This window comes from Anabrus simplex, chromosome 13 (genome assembly GCF_040414725.1).
Source record: "Anabrus simplex isolate iqAnaSimp1 chromosome 13, ASM4041472v1, whole genome shotgun sequence".
NCBI lineage: Eukaryota > Metazoa > Arthropoda > Insecta > Orthoptera > Tettigoniidae > Anabrus > Anabrus simplex.
This window is the reverse complement of record NC_090277.1, coordinates 77,197,139-77,220,761: the sequence shown is the minus strand read 5'-3', so window position 1 is coordinate 77,220,761 and position 23,623 is coordinate 77,197,139. Positions and strand designations below refer to the sequence as shown.

The 23,623-nt window shown below is 40.8% G+C and overlaps 1 protein-coding gene across 2 annotated transcripts in view; it reads right to left on the bottom strand.

Moving 5' to 3' along the window:
- The window catches only part of LOC136885116 (organic cation transporter protein), an 83,671-nt gene extending 60,299 nt beyond the window's left edge, over positions 1-23,372 (bottom strand). Inside the window, exon 1 of one of the 2 annotated variants that reach the window (XM_067157576.2) lies at positions 23,299-23,372. The gene's annotated coding sequence lies outside the window, so the exon portion shown is untranslated. Of the gene's footprint in view, positions 1-8,341; positions 8,391-23,298 lie in introns of those variants that run through there. The other variant, XM_068230192.1, reaches the window with a different exon arrangement.
- Positions 23,373-23,623: the final 251 nt, after the last annotated feature.

Sequence of the window (23,623 nt, the reverse complement as noted above, 5' to 3'; positions counted from 1 at the left end):
TAAGCCTGTATATTTGTACAGTTGTATATTTGTATCATGTTCTTTAACATCTGTATGTAAAGTTGGTAGTTCTGACACGAATAAAGAAGGATATGTAAATATACATTGTTGTGCGATTTGTAAATTGTTAATGGTTTGATGGCTGATGGGACCAAAAGCCAAATGTTTCTTTAAAAGTTCAACTATGATGTTAATATATAGCTTATGTAACATTTTGTCGCTCTTGAAACTTACCACCACAAACCATGTCCTCGAGCACACTACAGCAGTGCGGGCTGTACCTGTCACAAGTGGACACTGGCTCCAACAGGATACCTTGTGTCGCCGCCCGGACGTGAAGAGAACAATACTAACAATTAAATTAAACACATACCTGCTACTTCAAACACACGTGCTGGCAGCTTAGACAGTGGCACTGTGTGGGACTCAACTGATAACATTGGCGAGGTACTTCCTGAATGTTACTGGATGCCAGTAGTTTTCAAGTTATAAGAAATACGCTTTACACGCACCCGGTCTTGAGTTAAGTCCGGTGGGACTTGTACCGAAAAATGGTCCATTATTGATATCTCCCTTATTAATCCTCGTATCGAAATGATGCACATGAGAAAAAAGGTTTAGAAATTGATTTCCAATAAGACAGGTAGATTTGTATTAAGTTTAGTTGTGTATATTTTGTAGGAGTACAAAACCACAGTTTCGGTTTCGTATAAACTCCCAGTCACTTCAGGAATTTAGATACAATATTGGGTCTAAAACCTGCCTATGGACAGGTGGATTCTTCATATGAAGTTTGGTAGAAATATATCCAGCCGTTGCCATTGATGCTTTCACGGCCTGTACTTAATAGACATGATATAGGCTTTTGGGCTTATGCCACGTCAAGAAATCAAGGCGAAATTCTTTACGTTTCGTAGAGAACTTTGATCCTTATCTTCAGAAGAAAAGCTCGGCTGTTCACGAGGAAGACTGTCTCTCCTGGAATGTGGACATTTCCAAGAAGTAAGTTTCTTCAGTCCTCAGATTGACAAAGATTCTCAAGTCTCCGTATTCATCTTCACTTAAATTTGAAATAATATTCAATACGAATGCGTGAATGCTTCAAAATCGTCAAACATGTAAGAAAATGACTCACAAAGTATAAAATACTCTAATAAATTCCATAAAATGACGAAATAATGACGTATAATTTTAGAAAATGACCTAAAATGTAATAATGCCGGGCTGAGTGGCTCAGACGGTTGAGGCTCTGGCCTTCTGACCCCAGTTTGGCAGGTTCGCTCGTGGCTTACGTCTGTGGTATTTGAAGGTGCTCAAATACATCAGCCTCATGTCGGTAGATTTACTGGCACGTAAAAGAACTCACGCGCGACAAAATTCTGGCACCTCGGCGTCTCAGAAAACCGTAAAAAACGTAGTTCGTGTGACGTAAAGCAAGTCGCATTACAAAAAAGGCGAAAAATGACCCAATAAATTAGCATTTCTACGATGTGCGAACTATTCCTTTCCTCGCCGCTAGATGGGGGCTTCATGCATTGCATTGGAAACAGCCTCTGGATTTTCATTTTCATTTTTCATCCCCCCGTATATTGTATTTAAATGGACCCCTGCGTAATTAAAATGTGTTCATTATTAATATTATTTATTCGGTACGCTCAATTAAGGAACGTGTTTGAACTTATTACCATTTTTTTTTTTGGTTCCTCTTCTTCTCTCTCCATCTTCTCGCTGAGTTCCTTTTTCACGTTGTTCAGTCCATCTTGCATTTGGTCGGGTGGGCTTTATAGAAAATTTGTGTTTGTGAAGTAAGATTCTGAATTTTATTCTATCTTGAATGGTTTTTCTTCATGAATGCCAATTTCATTTAGGTCTTCGCTGATTTCTTTTCGCTAATTATTGGGATTTTTCATTGATAAGGCTAAGTTTAACATTTTCTTTGTGAGCTTGTTATTATCCATTCTATATAAGTGGCCATAAAATTGTAATCGCCGCTTCCTGATTGCATCAGTGATTTTTTCTGTAACTTGATAGATTTCATAAGATTTCTTTTTCAGCCAAATTCCATTTCCGCACTTTGGTCCTAACGTTTTCCTGGTGTTTTTTCTTTCTAGCTTTTCTATCATCTTTATTTGAGATATGCCCCCAATTATAATAGTTTTTTTTTTAGTTGCTTTACGTCGCACCGACACAGATACGTCTTACGGCGACGATGGAACAGGGAAGGAGTAGGAGTGGGAAGGAAGCGGCCGTGGCCTTCATTGATGTACAGCCCCAGCGTTTGCCTGGTGTGAAAATGGGAAACCACGGAAAACCATTTTCAGGGCTGCCGACAGTGGAGTTCGAACCTACTATCTCCCGAATACTGGATACTGGCCGCACTTAAGCGACTGCAGCTATCGAGCTCGGTGATATAATAGTTTCAGATGCATAAAATACTTCTGCTTCTTTTTTAACTATATTATTATTATTATTATTATTATTATTATTATTATTATTATTATTATTATTATTATTATTATTATTATTATTATGGTTCGGAATTTAAGGAAAAGTCATATTTCTTTCCTGAGCTTATTTTACCCGAAATTTGATAAATAAGTGAGAATGACGCGCCGCTGACCTCGTTTAAAGCAATTTGTTGTTGCATATAAAAGCATATTTCGGCCATGTTTTGCTTATAATTTCAGCATTTCTTTTAAAACTGTGGAGACGCTAAGAAGGTACGTGTTATCTGCGTCGAGTTCAAACACAGGATTTTCAAATATTGTAGTAGATATATTTGTCTTTCTTTTCCCGGAACAGACAGGTAGCAGGTTTAGAACAGTGGTATTACCTTCGTACCCCCGAACTACGACTACATTGCTATTATACATGAAATAACAAATGATTTTTGCTGGATACCAACTAATACTACGCCTCCGTGGCTCAGGCAGCAGCGCGCCGGCCTCTCACCGCAGGGTTCCGTGGTTCCAATCCCGGTCACTCCATGTGAGATTTGTGCTGGACAAAGCGGAAATGGGACAGGCTTTTCTCCAGGTACTCCGGATTTCCCTGTCGTCTTTCCTTCTAGCAACACTCTCCAATATCATTTCATTTTATCTGTCAGTCATTAATTATTGCCCCAGAGGCGTGCGACATTTCATTTCAATTCCTATCCTTGCCGCGAGATGGGGACTTCATTCATTCCATCCCTGACTCAGTCACTGACTGGAAAACAAGTTGTAGGTTTTCATTGTACCATATAATACTAACTAGAAGAAGAAGACTGGAAAAATGCATAATTCACGCGCTACACAAGAAGGGAGACAGAAGAGATGTAAACAATTACAGAGGAATCTCACTAGTATCGGTTGCATACAAAATTCTATCCCAATGTCTTCTTGACAGAGTACAACAGTAACTAGAACCACAAATCGGAGAATATCAGGCAGGGATCAGACCAGGTCGATAGTGTCCAGAGCAAATCTTGAACCTAAAGCTAATCCAAAGACATCAGAGAATCTCTAGCAAAAATTTAGTCTGCACCATTTGTTGATTTCGAAAAAGCCTATGATTCAGTGGATCGCAAATCACTCTTTCAAATATTGAAATAACAAGGTTTAGACATGGAAACACTTTCAGTCATAAAACAGACACTGACAGACACGAAGTCCAAGGTTAAATTTATGGGGGAAACCTCAGATCCCTTTGAAATCAAAACGGGAGTAAGACAAGGAGATGGACTCTCGCCTTTACTCTTCAACTGTGTCCTCGAAAATGTGATACAAGAATGGCGCAAACAGAAATTGGTCCCCAAAATTCACCAACCAATCACTTTAGGCAGAGGAAAACAAGCGAATGATTTCTTAGCAATTGCGGATGACCTAGCAATACTAACCCGAGACATTTCAACAGCCCAAAATCAGATTGAACTTCTGAAAAAAATTGCGGAGAAAGTCAGCCTTCATAAATCTTTTGAAAAGACAGAATACATGATCTACAACAAACATACACCAAAATTCATGGAAACAAAATATGGACAAATTAAACGAGTATCACAATTTAAGTACCTTGGTGAAGCAATTCATGAAAATGGACTCGAAACAAAAGCCAAAAGATGGAAACTGCACATCGACTAACCCAAAATATCTATAACAAAAAAATGTATCTCCGAGCATACAAAACCGATACATTACAATACAGTCATTAAACCAGAATGTCTTTATGCATCAAAGACGCTAATTTTGAACAGGAAAGCAGACATTGAAAACAATGAGAAAAAGGAACGAAACTTATAAGAAAAATTCTAGGCGAAAACTCACCAACGGACAATACCAAGGTAATGGTAGGCTCACTTGTCTCCTGCCAGTCAGAATCGAGTTGGGCATTTTTCATTATGATGGCAGCCGCTCACTCTCCGCCTGCCTTTTTACATCCTCGGAAAGACTGTCTTTGTGGTTTTCCCATCTGAAGCCAAGAAAGGTCATTACAATCACGTCAGAAGGAAGGTGTCCAGCTCCATGGCTAAATGGTTAGCGTGCTGGCCTATGGTCACAGGGATTCCGGGTTCGATTCCCGGCAGGATCGGGAATTTTAACCATAATTGGTTAATTTCGCTGACACGAGGGCTGGGTGTATGTGTCGTCTTCATCATAATTTCATCCTCATCACGACGCGCAGGTCGCCTACGGGAGTCAAATCAAAAGACCTGCATCTGGCGAGCCGAACTTGTCCTAGGATAACTCGTCTTGATATGCCTGACTTAGTTATATTGTTTTGCCTTGAGAAGGGCATTATAGTATGTCACAGTTCGTAGTCAAATTCATCCATTCTGATGTTATCGTGCTGTCTGTTTGGTAAAAATCTATCCACATATTCGCTTTTTTATCCTTTGGCAGTGGTATTTTGAATCGCAGTTCTTCTATACAGAACGGTTGTTTTGTGAACTCAGAGGTTAGTCTCGAAAGAGCGTGTTTTTGCCAGGCAGAGAACGTTTTAAGATACATAGCCTTCACTCTTTCTAGTGTAGCTATGTTATCCTTCGATAGGTGTTCCCAGATAATGTCTAAGGCGTATGTCATGTTGGAGTCTGTTTGTACGTAGACGGTTTTCTTAGCAGCATGTGAGTTATTAGGAACGCTCTGCCATCTGTCGAATACATTTGGAATCTGGGAAAGGTTAGAGAATCAAATAGTATCTAGCAGAGAACAGTATTCTTCCGCGATCAGCATAAACTCTGGCTTGAGAGATAACAATCAAACATGGCTACAAGCAATGACATTGCTAAGGAAGAGTATCACATATACCAGAATATTAATATATTATTAGTGTTAGTCGCTTAGCAACCTGCTAAGTACAGAATGTATTGCGGGTTAGGGTAAGCCTTCGCCTGCAATTATTGGAGTGATCATTTAATGATTTGATTTTATGATTACTCAAAGTTGGCTGAACTTAGAGACCTATCAATGTCTCAGGATTCCCCGGCAGGTAATTCTGGAGATAATAAAACAAAAATGAAGCAAGTCGGTCCAGTAGAACGGACGGACGGATTAGTGAAAACTGTTTTAGTAAACTCTTTTAATACGTAGATGAGCTGGCTGAATTCTTTGCTGAGCTACTCGCCAAAATCAGCTAGAAGCAACGCTAAACTTGGGTACCCGTTGAGACGACCGCTAGTGGTGCGCGTACCACTGCAATATAGCAGGCTAATGCTTCGTTTTTTGTATTTATTTAGGAAAACTGAGTGAGAAATGCACCTCAAGACTATGACACTGAACGAATGTTGAATTTTTTAATGTACTCTAGATCTCTGTCGGTTTGTATAAACAAATGTGTCTCGTGAATTATCGCTGATCACGTTTTCTTACTTAAGAAGTTTAATGTTTAAAATTCATAAGTCACTGACCGGTGCGAGAAATCTCGCTTGTTCATGAAGTATGTGGTGGAGTAGCCCCCTGGTGAACCAAGGAATACACAAGTCAGTACAATATTAGTCTTACTTACCACTTCAAAACTTTGAGTGCATTATTATACTGACGAATGTTCCAGAAGTAATTTTTGGTTTTACTGCCATTGTTTTTTTAACTGATAATGACAGCATATTATAATGACATAAAACAGGCGTCCCAGCGGCTAAATGTGAAGTGGTCAGCAATGATGGCGCGTATTTTCCTACAACAACAGTATTTGCAAATCGCACACTTTTACAATGTTTTGAACTTATTTTTTAAAGAGATTATCGATATTTATGAAATGACAGTGCAATTCGTCACTGCTAATGTCTATTATCTTCCTTTTGAATACTCATTTGTCACGATCGGTTGCTTGTGAGCGTACTTCTGAATTAATATATGATATTTCATCAGTAGTGGCGATTGGGAATTGTAAATGGGGGAAATGTACAGGCGGAATATAGCGGCCGGAGTTGGAGGCATATACATCATATACAGTTTATTAAATTAAGTGCGATAATAACAGGTGTTTTTTTTTTTTTCAGATTTTGATACAATAAAACCTTCGTCAAAGGAACAATAATTACACATGTACATGGAATTACGACGTGGTTAAACAATTAAAATTTGACTACGCATTAACAAGGGGTGGCTATGCCACATGGGTGACCGATTCGATCCACACGTGTAGGGCAAGCAGTAAGGCACAATTCTTAGCCGTTTCCGACAAATTAATTAATAAAAATTCCAGTGCGCTTGTGTGGAAGCTATTTTCGCAAAAACAAAAAAAAAAAAACAAAAAAAAAAGGCAACGACCTCGTGAGGCAGAGGCAAGTGCTCTGCCTCATAAGCGCGGGATCACTACATTGCATCCCACCGATGAACGATTTTTTCAAATATTTCAAATCTCTCACAAACTAAGGTGTCTTCAATAATATTCATTGTCAAATCAATATTCCAATAAATTACTTTTTAGCCGAAAAAGGGGTTTTGAAAACATCAAACAAAAACGCAAAATACGACATTTATCACATGCGCAAGATGCCTCAATAATTATTGTTTCTCCTGCTTCTATGACCAATATCATCCTAGTTAGGGCAGTAATTCGTCGCGCGAACTGCACGATAAAAGGTAGGGTAGAATAACTTGTACAAGATACTGGGAATAAAAGTCTATTAATTTTCCAAGCAACTCTTGTACGATTTTTTCAGAACCCCTTTTATGCTTAAAAAAATAAGTAATTTGTTGGAATTGATTCGAAAATGAACATTATTTAAGACACCTCAACTGTGAGAGATCTGAAATATAAAAAAAAAAACGTCCATCAGCGGGATTCGATCTACGAAACTTACGAAGCGGAGCTCTTGCCGCTGCGCCGCGATTTCGTTGTCTTTATTGCCAACATAGCTTGCACATGAGCGCACGGAAACGGCTGAGAATTGCATCTGTTATCCTCCTGGTCATGCCCTACACATGTGGATCGAATCGGTCAGTCATGCGGCATAGCCTCCCCGTGTTAGTGAACACGTGTCCTCCTCCTGAGGTGGTGCACACCCCCCAGTGGAGGTGAGCTGCATGTACCATTTCAACCCCATACCAGCCCTCCTGCCATTCTTAAACTTCTGGCAGTACCGGGAATCGAACCCGGGTCCCCGAGGATGGCAGCTAATAACACTACTCTAAAGAGACTGCCAGACTGACGAATGCGCGCGGCAAGCGGGTAAATCACATCTCAGTGTACCGAAAAGTATACCCCTGCTACCCTTCCTCACAGCATGCAGTCTCCAGTACTTGCTGTCAACCACGGCGAACGACATTTTGTGCGCATTTCCGCCAATCATTTTGTTTATAATTAAATAAATGAAAGGGAAGAATTAGCTGATAAAAAACAGGGCTTGTACAAATTATGATTATAAACAAATAATTCCTACTTTCAGATAAAATGGAATAAAACTATGTTTTCTCCACAACGTGGGGGGGGGGGCTAATCACACTACATATTTTATCGTATTTTAATAATGATGAAAATTTTATTGTTTTAACGTCCCACTAACTACTTTTGGCCGTTTTCGGAGACGCCGAGGTGCCGAAATTTAGTCCTGCAGGAGTTCTTTTACGTGCCAGTAAATCTACCGACACGAGGCTGACGTGTTTGAGCACCTTCAAAAATACCACCGGACTGAGCCAGGATCGAACTTGTCACGGAGTCAGAAGGCAAGGGCCTCAACCGTCTGAACCACTCACAATTGCTTGCATGTTTTGTACTTCTTTAGGTCATAAACTTATGAACAATTACTATTATTATTTTTCCCCCACGCAAAAGTCGTATCTACGCCACTGGTGTGACACAGCCCCCTCCAGGGTGCAGGAAGAGAAGAAGACTACCACAGTACAGAGCAACTTACACTTACCGCTCCACTGGACAGAGTAGACGACACTACCGAACGTTTCTTATCAGCGACCAGCCCTCGACTGACCGCCTGCTCAGCTTTAAACCCTAGGAAATGTGAAATATCACTCCGCCTTTCCTTATTGGTTTACATTCCTGTCGCGCACTTACAAGACAATAAACAACTTCCTGATACACGCTCTGAGTGTCGACCCATGCACCCGCATTATTATTATTATTATTATTATTATTATTATTATTATTATTATTATTATTATTATTATTTCCGCCTCTGTGGTGTAGTGGTTAGTGTGATTAGCTGCCACCCCCGGAGGCTCGCGTTCGATTCCTGAATCTGCCACAAAATTTGAAAAGTGGTACGAGGGCTGGAACGGGGTCCACTCAGCCTCAGGAGGTCAACTGACTAGAGGTGGGTTCGATTCCCACCTCAGCCATCGTGGAAGTGGTTTTCCGTGGTTTCCCACTTCTCCTCCAGGCGAATGCCGGGATGGTACCTAACTTAAGGCCACGGCCGCTTCCTTCCCTCTTCCTTGCCTATCCCTTCCAATCTTCCCATTCCTCCACAAGGCCCCTGTTCAGCATAGCTGGTGAGGCCGCCTGGGCGAGGTACTGGTCATACTCCCCAGTTGTATACCCGACTTAGAGTCTGCAGCTTCAAGACACTGCCCTTGAGGTGGTAGAGGCGGGATCTCTCGCTGAGTCCGAGGGAAAAACCGACCCTGGAGGGTAAAAAGAAAAAGATTATTATTATTATTATTATTATTATTATTATTATTATTATTATTATTATTATTATTATTATTATTATTATTATTATTATTATTATTCGCGATTGGGTCGCTTAGGACCGCGCGGAATCAACACTTTAGCCTTCCTGTTGGCCCAGTATTCCTTCATGCGCAACGATTGTATCTGTTTGCGTTTCTCTGACCATGCATGTTGTGTAGTCTCCTCTTCTTCCTCGAAACCCTGTGTGTAAGTGATTTTGCTGATTTCATTCCCGTCAAGTAGGTTTGGTGATCATAATGCCTTCTGTGAGCTTGTACCAGTTCGGTCTGGCAGCATTGTTCTTTACGAATGTGCGTTAGCCTGTTCGGGTCCATTCTTTCTAAGTGTCCCATGAATTGAATTCTTCGCGTTTACGTCCAACTCGTTGGCTGAACGGTCAGTGTACTAGCCTTCGGTTCAGAGGGTCCCGGTTTCGATTCCCGGCCGGGTCGGGGATTTTAACCTTAATTGGTTAATTCCATTGGCACGGGGGCTGGGTGTATGTGTTGTCTTCATCATCATTTCATCCTCATAACGACGCGCAGGTCGCCTACGGGAGTCACATCAAAAGACCTACACCTGGGGAGCCGAACCCGTCCTGGGATATCCCGGCACTAAAAGCCATACAATTCATTTCTTCATTTCGCATTTGCATTGTGTCTCTGATTTTGGGATTTTTATATATATTTATGTGTTAGGCCCAAGAATTTTTCTCAATAGTTTACGTTCTTTCACTTCTATTTGGTGTTTTAGTGTTTTGTGTTGGAGATTGAATGTCTCTGAAGCATAGAGTTCAGATTTGATTACAGTTGTATATTGTCGTATTTTGCACTTCCAGGAGAGGCCCTTTTGGTTGTATATATATTTTTTGTTAACTGAAAAGCAATCTCCATTTTTTTGAGTGTCGATTCAATAGATTTCTTTTCGTTACAGTTTACTGTAATCCATTCACCTAAATACATAAATTCGTTTACTCTAATGATCTTGTTATTACCAATTAGAAGTTCATTTGATGCGATTTGTTTATTCACACGAGATTTGTAATCCAATTTTCGCTGCTTGTTCTTGTAGTAGTTCAAGTTATTATTATTATTATTATTATTATTATTATTATTATTATTATTATTATTATTATTATTATTATTATAATATAATTCGCTGGGGCCATCAAGGGCCACGTTAAGTCTTGTTGCATTTGACACTGAACTTGGCCTTCTTTAGAGCCCAAATTTCCCTCATTCTTTGTGAGTGGGCCTGCTAACGCTCCTCTGTCCAAGGGGCACCGTGTCTTCTCTTCGGCTGCTCGTCTCGGTTTAGCCCGTTCGTCAATATTTTCTTGCGGAAGAGATCTCTGTTAAGGGCGTCTTCAGCTGAGATATGGAGTATTTGCAGGTCTTCTTTAGTATTTCTAAACCAGGGAATTGTGGTTTTGGGGTTTGAATAAAAAAAGTGAAAGATTTCTTTAGTTAACGTTCTTCCGTCCATTCTTTTCAGATGACCGTAAAATCGTGCCCGTCTTTTTCTGATTGTGTCGGTAATTTTCTCTATTTTGCTGTAGACTTCCTTGTTGGATCTCTTTTGATGGATTCCATTTCTGTACTTTGATCCCAAGATTCCTCTCACAATTTTGCGTTCTCTTTTCTACATTTCTTCAAGGAGTCCTTTGTTGGCATTTAGAGACAGGGTTTCGGCTGCATATAGAACTACTGGCTTCAGAACTGTTTCATAGTGACGTATCTTGGTGTTTTGGGAAAGGCATTTTTTGTTGTAGATTGTGCGGGATGTTTGGTAGGCTATTTCCAGTTTGCGTACTCGCTCCTGAAGTGCTTCTTTGTCCAGTCCATTTTTCATGATGATCTCACCCAGGTATTTGAATTTGTCTACTCGGGTGATATCCCCGTATTTTGTATGGAATTATTATTATTATTATTATTATTATTATTATTATTATTATTATTATTATTATTATTATTATTATTATTATTATTATTATTCATTTGTTACAATCTTCTTTACGTAGCACCGACACAGATAGGTTTTATGGCGACGGCGGGATAGGAAAGGGCTAGGAGTGGTGAGGAAGCGGCCGTGGCCTTAACGAAGGAACAGTCCCAACATTTGCCTAGTGTGAAAAAGGGAAACCACGGAAAACCATATTTAGGTCTACCGACATGGGGTTCGAACCCACTATCTTCCGGATGCAAGCTCACAGCTGCGCGCCCCTATCCGCATGGCCACCTCGCCCGGTAAACATGCATTTTGTACTCCATATAGATATCGTGGTCATCCTGGTGTTCTTCACAGTTGAAATCTTTGCATGGAACATACGTATATACTGTGTGCTGTCATCTACCAAAGCTCCTCGCGATATCTCGAGTGTCGCTTGAAAAGGGTTCCTTTTGAGATGCAGTGTTGCCAACATTGTAAGAGCGAAATCCGCTAATCGACTATGCCATTTCGCTAGATTCTTCAACATTTATTTTAATCTCTATAAATTAAATAACATGTGGCTCCTGGAATGAACCTGGGGGAATTCCATGTGACTTCGGACAAAAGGGAGTGAAATGCGTCGTTGCCAAATAACATATTGGATTTATCAAGAGAATCCAAACAGCCTCTTTCACTCCAACTCCAATACGTAACCAGCACGAGGTGTCCCTGCTAAACTGAGCAACCCAGTGGAGGTTGGGTAACCAATCCCAGCGGAAACTGGGTCAGTGCTGGGGGCTTCAGGGCTTACAACCCTGATAGTTAACAACTCGTTACCTTCGAGTGACCTAACCTAATCACTTGTGTGATAGACTGTATCAAACATGAAGTACAAACTTAATGAACATAATACCTCAGGTGGTAGACAATCCACAAGTAAGTCATCGGATTCTGGGGGACCTACTCCTTCATGTGACCCAGTCGGATCTAAACGAAACTTGAGACGAAATATTACGTATCTAGCCACAATCAATATAAATTCCTTGATCAAGACCGGAAAGCTTAAGCATACACTGGATGTACTGAACGACAAGAACACCAGTAAAGCAGCTCTCCAAGAGACTAGGTTTCCAGACCAAGAAGCCATAGAGTCTCAAGGATATAGAATATATAAAGGAAAACCTGGTAATAGAGTAATGGAAAATGTACCATTCCTTGGGACTGGGTTTGCAGTACACCATCGACTGGTTACAAGCATACTTGACTTTTCGTCACCAAACGATAGAACATCGGTGCTTCCCTTCAGATGCAAGAATAGGGGATACTCTGTGATTAACTTCCACGTTCCTACCAATAACTCTAACAAGAAAACCCCAGAAATGACAAACCAGTACTGGGATGCCCTTGAGGAAACCCTAGACAAGTACCAAATCACCATACGACTATATTGTTAGGAGATTTCAATGCCCAGATCGGTAGAGAACAGAAATACCGGAAGATTGTAGGAAGATATCCTGCCCATAAGAGTACCAACACTAATGGGAACGCTTAATCAGTGTGTGCACCAAGTACGGATTACTTTTGATGTCTACAGCTTTCAAACACCTTCCCAGAAAGGCAATGACATGGCGATGCCCAAATAGCATGATGGGTGAATTCCAAATCGACCACGGAGCAATAGACAAGCTGTACCACAGGGGTATTATGAATGTCAAGGTGATACGAGGAACCAACATTGATCACTACCTGTCTCTGGTTAAAACGAACCCGAAACCACTAATAAAGACCACGGGTATGTTAGAAAAAAACACGAGGATCCCTAGGTTTGATATTACCAAACTCAAAGAAGACAGCACTAGTTACCAAGAGAGACTGATTCATAATACCAACAGGATTAACACATGTACAAAATGGGATCAACTTAGGGATGCCATAACAGTAGCGGCTTAGGAAACAATCCCCAATAGACCTAAAGGGAACAAGCATCCGTGGTGGTCCAGCGAATCTGATAAAGCTATAGAAGCTAGGCGGCTAGCGTGGATCAAATGGAATGTACATAAGAACGAAGCTAATTTACAAGCCTTTATTGCACAAAGGAAAACTACGTCGAGCATCATAAGAGGGGCCAAGAGGAAGCACAACCAGGAACTGATTAAGCAAGCAGAGGAGGATTTTGTAAGGAACAACTCTAGAGATCTATACAAGGGCCTCAAGCAACAAACAACCCAATTCGCTTCCCCTGCCTTACATCTCCAGAGACCAGATGGATCCCTGTGTCTTAATGACAGCGATTGTACCAAGACCCTAGCTAACTACTCCAAAGGACTCTTAAATGCAGAAGAACCTATTGAACATCTCCAAGTTACAGAACCAACTAACCCTAATACTGAGTTTATCCGTCCTCCAACCTATGAAAAAGTCAGATATATAATTAAATTACTCAAGAATAATAAAGCTTCTGGGGAAGACGGGATAGTAGCTAAAACATGCCGGAGAATACACCTTCAGAAGCATACATTTTTTTTGCTAGGAGCTTTACGTCGCACCGACATAGATAGGTCTTATGGCGACGATGGGATAGGAGAGGCCTAGGAGTTGGAAGGAAGCGGCCGTGGCCTTAATTAAGGTACAGCCCCAACATTTGCCTGGTGTGAAAATGGGAAACCACGGAAAACCATTTTCAGGTCTGCCGATAGTGGGATTCGAACTTACTATCTCCCGGATGCAAGCTCACAGCCGCACGCCTCTACGCGCACGGCCAACTCGCCCGGTCAGAAGCATACATAAAGTAATTCTGGACATATGGACTAGTGAGAGGCTCCCAGATGATTGGACGTCAGCCATTATCCATCCAATCCACAAGAAGGGAAGCAAAACAGATCCCAGTAACTACAGAGGAATATCACTCCTTGCTGTTACCTATAATATATTTTCCAAGATTCTGGAACACCATGTAACAAGACAGTTGGATAAAGAGTTAGGAGAATATCAAACAGGGTTCAGAGCATGGAGGTCCTGTACCGAGCAGATACAAAATCTGAAGACCATCCTTCAATACAGCAAGTCAAGAGCCCGACAATGGGTAGCTATATTTGTCGACTTCCAGAAAGCATACGACTCAGTAGACAGAATTACTCTTTATAAGACATTAAGAGAACTAGGACTTAACGACAAGTTCAATAGGCTGGTGCAAGCCACCTTGCACAATACCACAGCCAGAGTAAAGTTTATAGGACAACTCTCGGAGAGTTTCGCCATTAAAACAGGGGTGAGACAAGGAGATGGCCTCTCATGCATATTATGTAATTGTGTTCTGGAAAAGATCATTAGAGAGTGGATGAGATTCCTTCCAGAGAACACTGGATTACGGAAGGGGATTAAAGCCGACAACCTAAGGATACCATGCCTAGCCTTTGCAGACAATCTGACTTTATTGGCAAATGACATACAGGAGGCTACTACTCAGCTCCAAACACTGCACTCATTAGCGGATAAAACGGGTCTTTTGATCAACATAGGAAAGACCGAGTTTGTTACTAACATCAAAGATGCCCGTGGAATGATGCGAGTCAGTGATAATATCTACATCAAGAGAGTCAAAAGTGTAAAGTACCTTGGGGAATGGTTCTCAGAGGATCCCAGCGAAACAATGGCTCTTGAACACAGGAGACTCAAACTAGATAAGGCTTACCATGCCTGTAGAAAACTATATGCTTCAAACAATCTGTCGATGAATGTCAAACTAAGACACTGCCATGCAGTAATCGGACCTTCAGTCCTCTATGCAGCAGAGTGTCTATATTTAACTAAGAAGACCCCACTAAGAGCCCTCGAGGTACAAGAAAGAAAGTTCCTGAGACGGATAGTGGGACCAAGAATTTTACCAGATGGAAGCCGATGGTATCAACCAAATCGTGAGCTATATAAACACCAAGAAAATCTCATAGATGCCATCAGAAGAAGGCGACTGGCTTTTTACGGACACCTATCCAGAATGGACTCAAATAGGTTATCCCATAGGATCTTCAAGGCTGCTAACAAGGGCAAAGCTACTGGATTCGTGTGGATGAAGCAAGTGGGGAAGGACCTTTCTGATCTCCATATAAATCAAAATGACATAGTGATCGGAGTAACTATCATACAACTCTTAAAACTAAATTGTTCGACTACGAGGTGCCGTGTGATCAGCACGAAGAATTCTCTCGGCCGTTATTCTTGGCTTTCTAGACCGGAGCCGCTATCCTGCCGTCAGATAGCTCCTCAATTCTAATCACGTAGGCTGAGTGAACCTCGAACCGGCCTTCAGATCCACGTAAAAATCCCTGACCTGACCAAGAATCGAACCCGGGATCTCCGGGTAAGATGGTGGTGGTGGTGATTATTGTTTTAAGAGGAAGTACAACTGGGCAACCATCCTGTATATAACACTAATCTGAGGGAAAAATGGAAGGGGTCCGACACTTCGAAAAATGAAAGTTTCGGCCAAAGGAAGACAAGGGCCACGAAGGGCGTAAAAATGAAAGACTCCCTAGCCCTCGCAAACCTAATAGCGTCGGGGTCGGAAAAGAACAAGAGTTGACCAAGGGAGGTCGGATAGGATAGATGAAAGTGAGGAGCCTGGCACAAGTAAGTGGAAGCAGTGGCAAGACTCAGCTCAGGGCCCCGTGGTCGCCAACCCACGCTCCAAAGTTCAGAGCCTCTGACGCCCCTTTTAGTCGCCTCTTACGGCAGGCAGGAGATACCGTGGGTGTTATTCTACCGCCTCCACCCACAGGGGGACTCCGGGTAAGAGGCAGGCACGCTACCCCTACACCATGGGGCCGGCAAAGTAATTAACAACACGGAGTTAAAATTCCCAAAATTCTGACACATTGGTTGCATGGGTTTAAAAATCACTACCATGTTTATTATCCTTCTCTCTCAATCCGTTTACTCTACAGGGTCGATTATTCCCTCGGACTAAGCGAGGGATCCTACCTCTACCACCTCAAGGAGAGTGTCCTGGATCGTGAGAATTTAGTTCAGGAGATACAACTGAGAAGGACCAGTACCTCGCCCAGGTGGGCCTCACTTACTATGCTGAACAGGGGCCTTGCGGGAAGGGGGAAATGTCAGAAGTGATAGATAAGGAAGAGGATGAGGGAAGGAAGCGCCCATGGCCTTAACCCTTTGTTGCCTGACGGTACTTTAAAGTACCATCTCATATTTCATGGCTTTGGAATTATTCAGTGAATCCTACCCTTGTATTTTCCTCATGGTACTTTCAAGTAACTAATTCTTCAAACAGAGATATTTCATTTTTGAGGTTGGTATTGATGAAAAACGCGGGATATCGTTTTATTCTTAGGAATGTAGTCATAGTGTTACCGCTGTAAACAAATGACATTTTGATTGATTATTTCTTAGCTCCTATTGTTACATTCGACCTGCAAGTGATCTTAGTGCATGTAAGTATGCTTCTGTAATGCAATAAAATACTCAAATTGATGAAATTTGCAATTGGTGTGGATATATAGCTAGTAAACGGCGAGGTACTTAGAAGCACTGTCAGGCCATGTGGAGGGTCTCATGTTAGTCATATCCAAAACCAAAAGTAATGCTTTCCTTCGATGGACATTTGTGTTTTTCTATGGAAAGACAGTAAAGGTGTGTGCTTAGCGTCTAATTTCCATGGAACAGAAGCCACAACTGTTTCTAGGAAACAGAAGGATGGAAGTAATGTTACTGTTGATTGCCCGGTTGTTGTGCAAGACCACAATGCACACATGGGTGGAGTGGACCATGCTGGCAGACTTCGAGGCGTATATGGTTTAGACCGTCGATCCAAAAATGGTGGCATAGATTATTTTGGGTAATGATTGAGATAGCATTTGTCAATGCCTACATCATATACTGTAATCTGCATGAAAAAGTCCCTCTAATGGCATTCCGGCGTAATGTGGCCCTAGGACTGATGAACCAGAAAGAAATTCCTCTTCCAGGAAAACTTTCACGTGATATGAGGTCACCAAAGTCACCAGAGCAAACTTGTCTATCAAAAAGGAGGAAAACAGAATATTCTGTGCCCAGTAATATCAGACTAAGTAATCGTGGAAATCATTTTGTTGTTTTTGTAAAAAACCGTGGTTGATGTGAGGTGTGTTCGAGAAAGAAGGTGCAGTCAAGACCGCATTCAAAGTTTACTACATGTAGTGTTTTTTTTTTTTTTTTTTGCTGCAATGAAAAAAAGAACTGCTTTGCAGAGTAACATAATGTGTCAGCTGTATAGGATGTATGAAAGATGTTCTATATATGAAAAATAATATTAGGAAACTCCACTCTTATTACACATATTTGCTTTAAATTTTGCTTTTACATTTTTGTAATAGTTTTAGGTATGAAAAACATGCTCTACTAATATTTTGAGACAATAAATGTGATATAATTCCAAAATGTGAACATTCTTATCTACCCAAATATGAAGCCTTCTATATGCCTGACGGTACTTAAAAGTACCAGGCCCCAAAACATACCAAAAATTAAAAGTATGATTTGAAAGAATTAGCATTTACTATTTGAACATATTCCTTTAGAATAAGGTGAAAAAATCAAGTATACTTATTATTTTTCACTATTCAGGCAACAAAGGGTTAAGTTAAGTACAATCCAGGCGTTTGCCTGGAGGAGGAGTGGGAAACGACTTAAAACCTTCTTTTTACAATTTGTTACCGACACACATAGGTCTTATGGCGACAATGGAAGAGGAAAGGCCTAGAGATGCGCAGGAAGCGGCCATAGCCTTAATTAAGGTACAGCCTGGAGTGAAAATGGGAAACCACGGAAAACCATCTTCAAGGCTGCCGACAGTGGGGTTCGAACACACTATCTCCCGGATGCAAGCTCACAGCTGCCCCCCCCCCCGCCTAACCGCACAGCCATCTCGCCCGCTCCATTGAAAACCACTTCGAGGATGGCTGAGTTGGGAATGGAACCCTCCTTTAGTCAGCTGACCTCCCGATGCTGAGTGGACCAAGTTCCAGCCCCCGTACCACTTTTGAAATTTTGTGGTAGAGCCGGCGAGCGAACCCGGGTCTCCGGGGATGGCAACTAATCACACTAACCACTACAGCACAGAAGCGGGCCCATTATTATTATTATTACAATAGAACCCATCAGTCCGGACTTCACTTAATTCGGACAGCCGTTTAATAATAATAATAATAATAATAATAATAATAATAATAATAATAATAATAATACATAATGCATCAATGTACTTACAGTGTAAAGATGGGTTACGACTGCAACGTTGTAAAGTACGTAGGAGCAGTTCGTTGAAACTGTGAAAGCTCTGAAACGGATGACTATGACCAGGATGAAGCATGTGATATTATTAACCCTAAGCTAAAACTTAGTGAAATTAAATATCATGGAATCATTGCCATTAAATACGCTTAAGATAATATGTCTGCATATTATGAACATTGAGGCATCTGAGTGAGGCGTGAGTTAGTTATTAAAGAAATGAATGTCAATGGAAGGCAACAAAAGATGAGCAGTTTCTTGAGACCAGTAAGTGTGTCAATGAAGGTGCGCCTTGATGTTCTAATTCTGTACTGCACTAGTTCTGTATTTTGTACGGCCTAATACTGTATTGCATTGTATCTTGAATACTAAGTAGCATTTGAATATCTTACATTTAAAATACTCTACAGTACACGTTCTTTTTACTGGACAGAGTGTTGGCTCAATTCATACGTTATTTTGTTTTATCCAGACTTTCATTAATTCGGACAATGTAGAGCCTCAATTAGTCCAGCTTAATGCGGTTGTTATGCGTTATTATCTTAATGGGAGAGATTTGGAACCAACCAACCAACCAACCAACCAACCAACCAACCAACCAACCAACCAACCAACCAACCAACCAACCATCTGAATTAAGGGCGGTCGCGCAGGTGGCAGATTCCCTATCAATCCTTTACCTCCCGTTAATAAACCTGCATTGTAGGATTTCACATTCTGATAATAAATTACTAAACAGTAAGAAACGAACCCTAAGCCATCCCATCCTAATAAAATTCTAATTCAATTTGGTCTAATAATAGAAAACATTATAGATAAAACAAATATAAAAACCACAATAATAAACCGATTACTTGCCAAATCACCATGACCTCATATTTGTGGATTTGCCTGGTGGGATGTAGTGTTTACAGTGCACTATGTCTTCTGGTATGAGCTAGAATACATTTGTTACTTTCACTTACCTCTCCCCTTGGCTTTGACAATATGAAGGTGACGGAGGTATGAGCCACTTCCTCTTATGAATGGTGTGAAAATATTGCCCATAGGGTCGCTTGGTGCGTGCGTTTCAGTGGGCTTGGCAGACTGATATGTAATAGCAACTTCTGGCCCGGTGAGGAAAGCAACGGGAAACTACCTCACTCGTCATTTCCCCAGTATTCCACTTCAGAGTGACAACTAAGCTATCTATGACAGCTGTTGGTGGAGCTGTGAAGGATTAAGCCAGCTTCCGGGTTGAATACCCGACATACATACACCTCATACTTACATTTACATATAATTATTTTCCTAGTTTTTTCTTAAACATTTTCAATGAACTTCGAAATTTATCACCATTTCCCTTGATAATTTATTCCAATGCCTTACTCGTTCAATAAATGAATATTTGCCCCAATTTGTGCTTTTGAATTCGATCTTTATGTTCATGTTATCTTTCCTTCTTTCAAAAGCTCCACTCAAGCTTATTCCTCTAGTTATGTCATTACACGCCAACTCACCACTGACAGCTCCAAACATAACACCTCGGCTCCTTACTCCCAAGTCTTCCCAGACCAAAGACTTCGAACTAATGGCAAGAGGTGACCTCCGATGAATTCTAATCTTAAGTCGACACACGCACCCAGTCCACGAGCTTCACGAATTTATCAATGAAGGTTAAATTCCCGACCATGTCGAGAATCGGACCCGAGAACCTTTGGAGCAAAGGCCAGCGCACTTATCATTTAGACATGGAGCCGGACATTATAATTTTTTTTTTTTTTTTTTGCTAGTTGTTTTACGTTGCACCGACACAGACAGGTCTTACGGCGACGATGGGACAAGGAAAGGGCTAGGAGTTGGAAGGAAGCGGCCGTAGCCTTAATTAAGGTACAGCCGCAGCATTTGCCTGGTGTGAAAATGGGAAACGACGGAAAACCATTTTCAGGGCTGCCGACAGTGGGGTTCGAACCTACTATCTCCCGAATACTGGATACTGGCCGCACTTAAGCGACTACAGCTATCGAGCTCAGTGGACATTATTATTATTATTATTATTATTATTATTATTATTATTATTATTATTATTATTATTATTATTATTATTATTGGAAGAGTTTACTAAAAACAGCTTTGGCAAATCCGTCCGTCCGTTCTACTGGGCCTATTTGCTTCATTTGTGTGTTATTCTCTCCGAAATTACCTGCCAGTGAATCATGAGACATTGATAGATCTCAAAGTTGGTTACGTCTCAAAACTCACGAGTCTCAAAACCTGCGGGCTATAATTAGAAACAAATAGTATCAAAACTCACGACTACAAACTGGTAGCTAAAGTAAACATTCTAATGAGTCTCAAAATTCACGAATCCGGACAGCAGGTGGTTGCGATGACTGCAGGAGGGATGAGGTGCGCGGTGACTCACGCTGCCCTTTAACCCATGTTTTTCCACCGACTTAGGGCAGTCACCCTGGTAGCAGATTGCCTATCAGTATTTTATCTAGTCTTTTCTTAAATAATTTAAGAGCCCCTGTGGGCCCTTTTTAGTCACTTCTTACGACAGGCAGGGGATACTGTGAATGTTATTCTGCCACCCCAACCCACGGGGGAAAAATAATGGTTAGTGAATGAAAGAGACCGAGGTGTATTATTATCATTATTTTTTAAAAAATTCTGTTGTCTTAAAGTTAATATAATGTATTTGTTACCATTCACATACATTTATAATACTGGCATGTGGCTTCCGGGATGGTCTGGTGCAGGTCTTTAGAGTTGACGCCGTATAGGTGACCTGCACATCTGTGAGGATGAAGCCCTACCGAAGATGAAGTCTAATGCTGAAGACGGTACGAACACCCAGTCCCCGAGCCATAGGAATTAACTAATGAAAGTTAAAATCTCCCACCCGACCGGAAACCGAACTCGGGACCCCTTGAACCAAAGGCCAACATGCTAACTATTTATGCATGCAGCTGGATGACAAAATTAAAGTAGGTATATTTCCCGTTGCTAGTTAAAAGAAACTGTCAGTTGTTAGTACTGGGGATTAGATCCATAATGTGCGCGTAGAGGCGCGCGGCTGTGAGCTTGCATCCGGAAGATAGTAGGTTCGAATCCCACTATCGGCAGCCCTGAAAATGGTTTTCCGTGGTTTCCCATTTTCACACCAGGCAAATGCTGGGGCTGTACCTTAATTAAGGCCACGGCCGCTTCCTTCCAACTCCTAAGCCTTCCCTATCCCATCGTCGCCATAAGACCTATCTGTGTCGGTGCGACGTAAAGCCCCTAGCAAAAAAAAAAAAAAAAAAAAAAAGATCCATAATGCGACCAGAAGGCGGCATTTACTTGAATAAGGAATTTTATTTAGAGATATTAGATGTCAAGCCAGTTAATTCACTCATTTAGTTTCAACATTTGGAGATTCATTTGTAAAAAGGCGTATTTCTAATTTTCGTAAGCGTTTATCTATTCGGTTACTTCAGTCGGTTATCTACCAGACACATTTAAACCGAAAAAAGTATCCGTGTCGGATCCTATTATTCTCGCGATATAACTGAATGATATTTGAAACTCATTCGATTATTTTATTTGATTATTCACTGAAATCAGCACACTGCACAGAAACACATCAATTTAAGCCAGATGTACAGTGCTTAATAACATTCATTGAAACAATCCCTCGGTTCAGAAAAATTATTTATTCGATTATTTAAATAATAGGATGGAAGTTATTTGATTATTAAAAGTATTCGATTAACTCTTCACTAATAGGGTGGACATTTAACCATTCGTGAGTTTTGAGACTGGCCCAGGTAGAGAAACTTGTTCTCACTAATCCTCTTCCTGGAATTCGTGAGTCTTGAGACTCGTGAGTTTTGAAACTCGTGCGTTTTGGCACGACACGCTCAAAGTTCATCCAACTTTGAGTAATCATAAAATGATCACTCAAACAATTGCAGGCGAAGGCTTATCCTCACCCGCAATGCATCCCGTACTTAAGCAGGTTGCTAAGCGACTAACACTTTCATTAATATTCTGATGATTTTCATCCTTGGTAATGTCATTGCATTGCAGCCATGTTTGATTACTACCTGTCAAGACACACTTCCTCTGATCACGACAGAATAGATACTATGATTCTCTAACCTTTTCCAGCTTCTAAATACATTTAGCAGATGATAGAGTGTTCCTAATAACTTACATACTGCTAAGAGAAGAAGTCTACTTACAAACAGGTCCCATCACGACATACGCCTTAGACAATATCTGGGAACACCTATCGAAGTATAACCTAGCTACACTAGAAAGAGTGAAGGCCACGTATCTTAAAAAAAGTTCTATGCGTGGCAAAGAACGCTCCTTTGAGACTAACCTATGAGCTCACAAGACAACCCTTCTATACAGAAAAATTGCTATTAAATTACCATTGGCTCCTAGGACACAATACCAAGCTTTACGTCAAGAACTTCACGATAAAAAAGCGAATATGTAGATAGACATGATGACGTCAGAATGGATGAATTCTGACTAAGAACTGCGGCATACTATAATGCGCTTTTTATTAAATGTTCGTAAAAACATTGAAAAGGACAGAAAAACAATATGAGTACTACAGGAATATCAAGACGAATTGCCTGACCTACTTATAGAATGCTGAGGAGCATCACGAGTCCTCTACTTATTATTATTATTATTATTATTATTATTATTATTATTATTATTATTATTATTATTATTATTATTATTATTGCTTCAGAGGGATGTTTAATAATATGCAATAGTTAGGACCAAGATATACTCATATTAGTCCGAAACATTGGTAGGTTTACTGTACAATACAATATAATATGTTCAATCTTCCAGCGTTTCACCTTTAGAGGAAAATAGTTAACGATGCCCACAGAATATCACTGCAAAACATACAAGTTGTTGCGTTACAATCGCAAATGCGATTAAATAGCTTTTTTATGTGTGTACTAGTAGAAAAGAAGCGCTTACCCGGCGTAGCTTAGCAGCCGCACTCCACACACTGATCGCAGTTACGTGACTCGCCTTGGCACTGACATTCCTACCCAAAGTCCTTCCGCTATCATTCGCTACTCTGCATTGTTGTGCAGTCCAGGGGCGCAGTCCGGGGGTGGGGGAATGTTAACTATTAAGACTTCTATAAAATAATGTAGGGTGCATACTGTGAAACTAGAAATACTAAATTAAAACTTTCAAACTAACACAATTATTTCATTAAGGCACACTTGTATTCATGTCGATAATTACAACATTGACATTTACAATAAGATACAAAAGTTGAAAATTGGAAAAGCAG